At 33.6% G+C, this 11122-nt stretch overlaps 1 long non-coding RNA gene across 1 annotated transcript; it reads right to left on the bottom strand.

Moving 5' to 3' along the window:
- Positions 1-1281: 1281 nt before the first annotated feature.
- LOC145824587 (uncharacterized) lies at positions 1282-4715 on the bottom strand. Its single transcript, XR_014366368.1, has 4 exons — positions 4641-4715; positions 3814-3858; positions 2332-2499; positions 1282-2022 (listed from the first exon to the last, which is right to left on the bottom strand). It is a non-coding gene; the product is annotated as an uncharacterized LOC145824587 (long non-coding RNA).
- Between the last annotated feature and the right edge of the window lie 6407 nt (positions 4716-11122).

Raw genomic sequence — 11122 nt, 5'->3', positions numbered from 1 at the left:
CAACAGGTGCCAAATTCAAAAGAACAGATCTGCAGCAGTTTTATTATCTGTTTGGCAGTTTTAAAACTGTCTAACACTGCTGAGCAGTTATCCAATCTGTCTAGAACAAATTGAACCTGTTGAACTATGTTTTGAATATGTTCAAATCTGCCTAGCAGATTTAAATCTGTTTGAAAAACAGAATCTGTCCAAAATTTGCAGAAAACTGTTTTGGACAGTTTTGAATATGTCCGACAGTTTAAAAACCTGTTTGACAGTTTGGGAAAACTGGAACTCGGAGGCACGATTATTGGACAATAAATTTGAATTTGAAATAATTTCCTGCAATAATTTTTGAAATAAATTCAAAAGAATTTTGTTCAAAAAATAAATATTAGAACTGACCCGACCTGCAACCCACACCCGCGCACGGCACAGCGGTGGCGGCGCGCGTGTGGTGGTTTAGGTTAAGGTTCACTTTGAACATAACTCCTCCCTTCTACAAACTTAGGATGCCCCTTGGAGCCTAACCTAAGTGTTGTAGTCTAGAGCTTATATACATAAACAAGCTCTATTAAAGTTTCAATGTGGGACAACCCATTAAAAGGAAACCCACATTTAAATATTTAAATGTCTATTCCACGAACCCGAAAACGATGTCAAGTTCCCATTCACTCATAAATGGTTTAGACGAACCGTCTTCACCGTGTGACTTACCACGCGGCAAAGAACACGTCACCTTTTCGGACCCACCCCAAAAGACGTTTGGGGCTCACTCCATTTTGGGCTCAAAGTTGACCAAAATAAGCCTTATAAACCAAATTTTCCAACATACACTTCACAAAAGAGGGACACTAGTGTTTTGTTGACATGTCAAGCATTTTCCAAGAAAAACAATATCACAGAATCACATTACTCTCTTAATCAAAATGTAACACGATTTAGTCTCTCTCTAGAGAACAGCCCTTGGAGTTGGGACCAACGAAATAATTCAAACTCCATAATGTGAAAAATGGAGAAAGGGTAGTTCATATAAAAATGAATTAGGGTTCAGGTTAGGGATGAAAGAGCACTAACGTAGTGCTTGGCCAATCCCAAAAAATAATACAAAAGCCTCAACTTCATATACTAAAATTTCATTGCTTCAGCTGGCAATAACAGATGATTTTGTCCCTAGTTAGTGCTTAAGTTGATGATAAAACTTAACCCTTTCCATTAAATAAATAATAAATAGAACAAAAACTAAGGTTATTAAAAATCAATACCAATTGAAGTAACGGAGCAGCTAAAAATAAAACCTTATGCTTGACAATGGGAAAGGGTCATGAACTTTAGAAGATGAAAAGATGGTTCATTAATCTCAGAACATGGTGCTCTATATGAAGGAATGAATCACAGTTGGGATGAGATTACAATTAAGAAGTTAATTGTAACTTTGACATGAGACCCAACTATGTTTGCCATTTTCAGAGTGGTGTGTTACAATTATTGCCTCCTCTATGAAAAGAAAAAAATAAAAATAAAACAAATATACTATGATTAGTGTAAACAATCTCTAAAACATTATGACTAAGCAAGAAGCTGAACAGAGGCACTACATTTAAATCAAAAATGAAAAGGAATCAACATGAAGAAAGAGCACATGAGATCACCATATACATAGGAAAATTTATGTGTGTATATATATACACACAGCTACACAAAGTCACAAACATAGTAGGGAAGCACTTTGTAAAGGTCTTCTAATAAACTATATTTGCATTCAAAAAGCCACCTAGAATTGGAGACCTAAAAGAAGTGACAACAAAGCAAAATGGATCAAAGGTCGACAAGATTTGAGTCAACTTGCTTGGCTAATAATGCAAAGATATATTATAATTATAGGCAGCTTCCATGCATGCAGCTAATTGTTGGTTAGTGTGTTTAAGCCGTGGGATACCTGGTTTATTAGGTACGCTAGTGAATGCTCTTGGCGAACTGACACTTATAAAAACAAGACTTCGACTCAAGCTATTCAATTTCCTTCTTGGAATTTTGTTTCTCCTGTAGAACAAAGAATGATGTCATTAATGAGCACTTGAACAAGTTCATGGATGAAAACAAAGCAAATGATCATAAGAACTTCGCTTGTTTACAGCCCTATAACATGAGCACTAGGCATGCAAATGAATGAAGCATTCACAATCTAAAAAAATATTCATCAACAACATCAAGTTTCAAAGCTTGAATAAGACTTGGCTAGAACATCTAAAGAATGAGAAACAGATAAAACCATCATACAGAGTATCTAAAGTCAGTTACAAAAGAAGTGGCAATTCCTATCATAGAGAGATACAGACTGGAATAGCATACCTAGATCTTCCAGAGTTACTGCTTCAACTGATTATTCAGCTCTCCCTGCTGAGCCGCACATGCTGTAAAGTTGTAGAAACACCAAAGATTAAGTGCATGTCTGTGTATCCAACCCAAATTGCCATGTAACAGATAGTAGTGCACGACCCAACAAGCTACAGAAGTTAGCTGCAAAAACCAGAACACATGACAAACGCAAATTACTGAAATCAAAAAGGAAAGAGAAAAATGAGAACCACAAATAAACTTTAGCTAAAGATTCTAAAAGTTTAGAGCATCCCCATGAACTATGAAGGGTCATATCGCTGCCCAAAATTAAAAAGGCAATGACACTAACCTACACGCATATAACTATAGACACCTAGATTATACACTCACATAATGAGATTAAATTATTAGAAAGTTAAAGCACCTAGAATTAATGTAGCATGAACGCTCGACATTCAGAAAATTAAAAGCTCAAGTCACATATGATACATTTGAAATATATGTAAATACTCAATTTATGGTGTACATCAGCCTACCTTGACACATGTTTATTCACTTACAAGAACTTTACCTTCTTATATGAAGTAAACATTTTGGAAGATAAAAAAAACTTAAATAAAATACCGTACATTGAAATATATGTAAACACTCTAGTCACACAAATCGTAAACCTACCAAATTTAGCATTGTCATGAGTTATGGCATACATCAGCCTACCTTGATACATGTTTATTCACTTGTTGTAAGAGCTTTACCTTCTTATAAGAACTAAATATATGCACATGTCTCTGGACCTTATTTCTGCCACTAGCACCTGGTTCAGGAGAATAATACTTAAATGGGAGCATAAGCCAAAGCACCTGGTTCAGGAGAACTTTGCTTGCCTAGTGCTCATGTTGTTGATGAAATTTGGTAATGCTTCACTCAATATAGAGAATATTCCAAATGCTTCACTCAATGCGATGAAAAAAGTGTTTTTCACTTGATTTGATAAGCATTTTATGAAAAGGTTGGAGATGGATTTTGAGCAATTTTTCATCAAATTTAAATTTAATGGGGAAAAAAAAAAGTTTAAGGATTGAAAAAGAAATTTTTTAGTTGCAGCAGAGCAGGCTGATAATTTTTTACCCTATATAATCGTCAGCCAAAAAGGTTAATTAATTCAAATATGATTCTTCATGTAAGAAAGGGAACCTGGAATTTGACTAAACTTTGGAAAGAAAAGTAGTCTTACCTAATTGACTGTGGATAACAGATACAAATACAATGAAAACTTAAGAGCCATGACAAAGTGATGATTGCATTTATAAGGTAAAATGTCTATCTTACAGCAGCCTTGGCCCCATCCATCTATCTCAAAACTCCAGGTCTGGGCTCAACTTGCCCATTAACAACACAAATCCATTTTCTTGGAAATCATTCATCCAGAATAATCATCCACATAGATGAATTAACAAGTAATCATAAATGAAGAATAAATAAATTCCTACTTACAGTTCCAGATTTGATAAATTCCTTGTATCTTTCAGTCTTCCAATCCTATAGATAAATAACCCCAAATCAGTCCATAAATATAGCCAACTAATTGATGATACAGATTACAAAAAAAATCTCTTCGATTCGGAGGAATTTACAAGATATTAGCATAAATATAGGCAATTCATATCTGTTAGAGACCATGATCTCTTCCCCCTTTCCCCCCAATTCTTCTCTCCAATAGGAGAGCTTTAAGAATAATTACGACAAAATTGCTATTGGTAACTTTGAGAAACCCTCTCTTTGCTCACAAAAGAAAGAAACCCCACTAATTGAATCACCCGAAACAGAAAGAAAGGAAATTTTGCTTACAAATGCAAATCCAACTTATTGACTTACTTACATTAATTTTTATTTTTTTTACTTTTTTTAATTTCCTAGAAACCAAAAGACCAAAATCAAAATCCAAACTCAACTACTATCAACTAAAACCACGCAATCAAACAATGATAACATCAAAATTAAAAAACACAACTACAATCAGAATTTTAAAAAAAATTTAAAAAATCAGTATTTAATTATTTCGATGTCGAGCAAGGATTTTAATGAATTGAATTCCAAGTACTTGGAATTTGAATTCTGAAAAAGTTGGGAATAAGAAATACAAGAATCAAATATTCATGAGTTCAAGTGAGTCCCACTTAGGGGATAATGGTAATCTGTTAGGTGAAAAAAAAGGTGTTAAAAAGATTTGTTGAAGAGCTGGTGTTAATAATAAGTTTAAGAATATAAAAACTAATTCATAGAATCAGATATAGAATTTGTATAGATGGGCAAAATTTTACAGAAGTAGAGTTGTGGAGGTCGTCGGGCGCGCCGGAGATAGAGCCGGCGACGGACGCTCCGGCGGAGCGAACGTTCGAACAGACAATCTTCAAACAAGAGGAAATAAATAAATAAATAAATAATTTGGAACAAGATCATCATCCACCCATTATATAATCACCGCCCAAACATATAATAAAAATTAATTTGATAAAAAGATAATAATAAATATCTAAAATATTTATTAATTTTACATAATTTTATTTTTGGTGAGTAAAAATTATTTTTAAATATTCAAAAATATTTTTTATCATTTATTTTTGTCAAATTAGTTTATATTTTATTAAATTGATCACTTTGTCTTTGAAATTGGGCAATGATATCTTCAATTGTCTTTATTTGAAACAAAATTCAAAATTCAGAATCAAATGTATCACAATTGAAAAGTCCTGATTAAAGTGACACGAATCCCAAATTATAGGGTCTATTAATGTAATTTATCCAAATATATAATAGGATAAATAAATGAGTAAAAATGAACATTAAGTATAATATTTTAATATTTTAATTTTATTATATTAAAAAAAAATTGAGATGAGGATCAGATCGATAAAGATGGAAGAGTAATAGATGGTAGTTGGAAAGAATGGGAGAAAGAAGAAGAAATATCAAAAATAATAATAATAATAATAATAATAATAAAAATAGAAAACAAAACCAATTTTTTTTGTACTCTTTGAAAATGAAAAGAAAAATCAAACGAGTTTTGTTTATAGTTTTCAAAACTTATGTAAATATAACAAAAAAACAATAAATATAAGAGGTACTTACGAACTGGTCCTATTGACTAGACGCATTCACCTATAAATTATTATTGATAAATTTGTCACTGTAAATTTATTCATAAAAATAAGAGAGACTGATAAATTTATCATTGAATACAAAATCAATAGAACTTAATGGTATTTAAGTTTCCTTAATGAGACTAATTTGTAATTACCTCTAAATATAAACATTACCAAACAGGCCCTAAAAGTCTAATTTCTCTTGAAATCAAGATCTGAAAGGGTGCATGTTCAGGCTTGTGGGCTTATCATAGGTCTTGTTTTGATAATCTCAATCATTCATTTTGTATGCTCATTCGTCTATATTATCAAAATTAATAAATAAATAATCAAATAATCATAACTAATTCAATTAATCATATTTGTGTTCGAAAAAATGAATGACAAGGATGTGTAGTATTATATTAGTTCAAGGGAAAACGCTATGGCTGGTGCGTATCATATGCACCCTATCACAAAATGTATAATTTTATCATAAAATTTTGTAATATTAATTACAAAATATGTACTTTTACCACAAAAATGTCCACAAAAAATCAGTGGTTTATTTTTGTTTAATTTTTTTAAAGAGTCTTGTTAACAAAGGCTTCAGAGGCGAAATTTTTTTAAAAAAATAATAGTAATAAGACCAAAAAAATGTTGAACCGAAAACACTTTTCACTCATTTTAAAACATTTTATTATTTTTTTAACCATTTTCAATTTTTTGCACTAATCCCAATATTAAACAATGTGTTTGTGGCATTTGTTTTTTTCAAAAAATAAATCACTTTATTTGGTTTGGAGTTTCAAAAATAATTTTCTATATTTTGAATTCATATTTTTTTTAGTAAATTTTTTTTACTTTTTAGATTCTCCTAATCTAAATACACATAAAAGGTATAAAATTAGTATAAAATATTAAAAAAAGGGTGCTCAAGACAAAAATTCAAATTCAAATATTCTTTGTTCGTAGGTCCATGCACTAAAACACTTTATCCATAAAGACAAACGAGTGAAAATTTCTCCGGACTAAAACACTTTATCCATAAAGACAAACTAGTGGAAATTTCTTTGGACTATTATTTGTAGTCTAGAGAAATTATAATTTGTCATTGTATTCCAGAGAAAATTAGAATTTTATATTTACATGTTATTATGAGTTTGTTATTTTAATTTTTTTAATTTATCTAGATTGGATATATGGATTCAAAAATTACTTGAATAATTTGCTCATTGATTTTCTTTGTGTTTTTGTTTAATAATTAACATTTTGTGTTTTTGATGTGAATGTGCTTTTATTTTTGTGATCTTCAAAGTGAATCTAATTTTGGAAATTCTAGTTGCCTCTTCGACTTGGACTTTCTGTTTTGTTTGTGATGTTTCTAGTGTTTTGCTGCTGCCTTTAGATCTCAACTCATAACTGACAACGACAGAGACTTTCTATTTTGTTTGCAGTGTTTTGCTGCTGCTGCTGCGTTTTGACCTCAGCTCATAACTAGAAGACTCAATGACTTTATGTTTCTTTTGTGGTGTTTCAAGTGTTTTGCTGCTGCTGTATTTTGCCATTTTTAGACAATGAAAACATAAAGATGTCAACAGGAAATTCAGTATAATGGCAGAAAATTCAGCATTAAAGATGTCAAATCCTCTTGAAATTTTCAAAAAGCATACACACAACTAAACAAAGAATAAAATCAAGACAGCCACAAAAAATAATTGGACTCTACTATGGTCAGAGAAAATGCAGATGTTAGAGAAAATTCAGCACAAGGAGACAACAAGCCAGTGAAAATCAAACAAACAACATAAATTAGTGGGAGTGCCTGTGCTGACATCAGGTGGCGTGGGCAAAACTGATGTGACATAATGACGCATGATAAGTACGAACCAATGGGGCAGTGACACGTGGATGAAACGGTGGGAAAAATGGTGTGTGACAGCTCATGGGCAGTTGGGATTCTTGGAATTCTTGAATTAGTGGCGTATTGACCTCAGCTATTGATGCGATCTCAGTTGAGAAGATGAAAGAATGAGGTTCATAATGAGTGGACACTTAAGTCTTGGTTGTTTGAAGCCGACGAGTCATGATCTCGATCAGAAGACTATCTCTGGCATGTTACTTTGCCAATATGATAGGAGATCAGACGATATAGGTTTCATCACCTCAGATTGCCGAAGTAATAGAACCTAGGGGATAGTTGTAGAGATATATTTTGAGGTCTTGCCATGTGGCCAAGGTTTAGCTGAGGTGCCACATGGAGGAGCTAGAATGCCGAGGTGGATGCTGTATTACCGAGATACGGTGTGATAATACCAGAATCCGAGATATTTGGATAAGGGACAAGAGTCCTAGACGAATGATGCACTTAGTTTGGATAGGGATAAGACTCTTGAGGAGTTTATCCATATCTGGCTAAGAGTCTGAGATAAGCATTATGCTTAAGTCCTATGAAGTGAGACTTCTAGAGGATGAGGCACTAATGGCCACAAAAGTAAGACATCCCTAGGTCTAAGGTATGTTTTTGATTGTGTGAGTTTAAGTACTTGATTGATATCTTTGAGAGATAAGATTGACTAACTTGATCGTTGAAGTACCCCGGGGTGGACGAACCACCGTTGTATTCTTATTTCCTTGTTGGCAAGTTGTTGGCTTAATCTATTCTATCGCGTGCTCTCCAGCCAAATTCTCTGTTTGGTTGTGAGGTTAGAAATCAACACCCATAAAAACTAGGGGTAAAAGATCACTCAAACTAGATGAAACCCAAGCTTGAAAGCTTAAATGGGTCGAAAATGGCGGAAATGGAAGAGAAGAGAGAGAAAAGATTCGAAAAGGTGACTTTTTGAACACACAGACAGCTTATATACACGATACATTACAGGCGCGATGAAACAGACAGTGGGCTCAATCAACTAACATAACAGGTCGCGGGCGTAACCAAACCAAGACAAAAAACCTGGGCTGTTGCAACCCAAACCACACCAAAGGTCCAAATTACCCAGACAAGGTCAAAATTAATTAGTGTAATGATCTAGAATTTTTCCCTTCGCTCGAGCAGGGGAGTTGACGCTTGAGTGAACTTGTGAGGCTTCCAATATTTTTGCAGTCTGTCCGAGATTATGAGAGTTGTGAATTCCCGCTCGAGCGTAGGAGTGGTCGCTCGAGCGGACGACTTTGTTGGTCTGCGCACTCGAGCGCAAGATTGGACGCTCGAGTGGTCTGCTTGGTTGAGTTTGAATTTATGAGACTAGTGGGATTGTTTTTGACCTTTTATTTTTGTGTTTGTAGCCTCTCTATTTTATTTTGGGGTATTAATTGAAGTGGTAACATGTTGGTAAAGTAAGATTGGACCAAATATTTTAATTTGGATAATTTTCCTACGAACAGCCATCACTCTTTTGCCCTTTTCTTTTTTCACACTTTGAATTTGGATGTGAGGCTAAAACCATTGTAAAGCTTGTTTCCGAGGCTTCGATTTGGACACAAGAACGACCTAAAACGGAGTCTTAATGAGAGAGTTATACCCATTTGAAGTTTCAGTATCTGTGCTGGAAGCATGTACGCTCGAGCGTGGAAAGAGACACTCGAGCGGACTGTGCGAATTCAGTAAGATTAAAAGCACTGTTCTAGATCATTCTTCACACCTTCATCCTCTCTCTTCATCCCTCTCACCCTTAACCCAAAAACCGTAGAGATTTTGACCCAAATACCTCAAATTTGTCAAAGATTTGGCCAAGATCTCTTACTAAAAAGTGAAGAAGGCTTCAAGATCTCACTTTCCAACAGATTGAAGTTTGGATTTGTAAAGGAATCTCATCAAAGTTTTGCTCTTTTGCTTGATTCTTGAGGTAGGGGTCCTAGTTCTTCTTCAATACTTGCATTAATAGATAGATTTGTGGTATTTTGATTATATAAATACAAAATCTACATTTTGAGCATATAGCGTTACATCATGAGATTTTGGGGTTTGGGATTTGAAGTGTTGGGGTTCAATTGTTGGGTTAAGATTGTGGATTATGAACCTTAGGAGTATAATCAATGGGAAAATTGAAATAAAAAGTAGTGGTGTGAGAAGTTTTAATTTTTCTTGAAAGTCTTGATTTTTTTTGAAAGCCCTAAGTTAACTCATGATGATAATTAATGATTTTTCCTAAATTGAAAGTAGAATCATGAAATTGAGAGGTTGAATTATATATATACAAGTTTAATTGAATTTTGGAAGTGTTTGAAAATTATGTTAAAAATTAGCGAATGAACCTTTATTATGAATATTGTAAATCATGCTATAATATGAAATGAAATTTGGGGAAAACGATTTGTTAATGATATAGATAACATGAGCCTTGAGATGAAATGATGAAATGGAGATTTAAGAGCTCAATTTGAATTATGTTGAATTACATTTAGTGGTATTGAAGTGAATTGTGTTGAATCATGTTGAATTATGTTGAACTATGTTGAATTGTATTGAATCATGTTGAGTTGTGTTGAGTTGGGTTGTGTTGAGTTTGAGTTGAGTTGTGTTGGGTGGTGTTGTGTTGGTACCCGCGCGGGGAGTTGAAAAAGGTTTTTGGGGGCCCACGTCCCGTCGTATAGTAGCCAGCAAATGTGTGGGTGGTTTTAAATTAAAGGTGCCTAATTGCCCTATCTAGGCTTATTGCTGGACTAATGTGAGAAAAATGATTTTTGGGTGTCCACACAGTCCCGCCATATAGTAGCCGGCAAAAGTGGAAAAATAATTTTTTGGTGTCCACACAATCCTGCCATATAATAGCCAGCAAAAGTGGAAAAATTGATGGTTTTTGAAAATGTTTTGGGTGCCCACGTCCCGCCGTATAGTAGCCGGCAAATGTGAGGGATGGTTTTTAAAAGTTAAAAAATGAGTTTTTTTGGAGAAATATGGTTTTTGGAAGAAAATGGTTTTTGGGAGTTCACTTCCCGTCATATAATAGCCGGTGAAAGGTAGAAAGTGTTATGGATTGGGTACCTGCTATCCAGCCGTAGTAAGTCGGCAAAAGGAGGATTGTGTTGTGATGTGTGTTGAGAAGTGTTTTGAGTTAATGATGTTATTTGTGACTTGTGATGAATCTGTGAAATTGCAAATTGATGTGTAATTTGGTATAAAGAGGAAATGCACATAGACATTATTTGTAAGGAATGGAACCTAAGAATGGATAAGAGGATTATGGTGAACGTAATGAATTGAGTATAGGAAACTTTTTAGTGAGTCAAAAAGGGAACTTGAACTGGAAGTTATGGAGTTCTAAATAAATATACTAATTAGAAAAGAAGAATGAAAGAAAAAGAGGAATATTAAAAATGGAAATTAAATGAGAAATATTTTGGGAATTGGTTAATAATTTTTAAATGATGTTGTTTCTGAAATATGCTTGTTTCACAAGGATTTATGGTTATCAAAGGTTAAGGGATAATTTTTAATGGCTGAAGGTTTTCTTAAAAGCATTTAAATAGTTTTTGAGAAAAAGGGTACCTTACTTATGATATTTTGAAATTATAAAATGTCACCCTACTATATGGTATCACCCTGCATGCATGATCATTTCTATTTGTGTGTTAGTTATTGATTCAGAACTATGATATTCCTATTGGGCATTAGTGCTCACCCCTTGTTGTTTTATCTTTTACAAGAAGAATGTTTGGATTCTTTGATTGAGGAG

This window comes from Camellia sinensis, chromosome 4 (genome assembly GCF_055761805.1).
Source record: "Camellia sinensis isolate YWXY chromosome 4, ASM5576180v1, whole genome shotgun sequence".
Lineage (NCBI taxonomy): Eukaryota > Viridiplantae > Streptophyta > Magnoliopsida > Ericales > Theaceae > Camellia > Camellia sinensis.
Note: the sequence above shows the minus strand (reverse complement) of the source record. Positions and strands in the feature narration are given on the sequence as shown.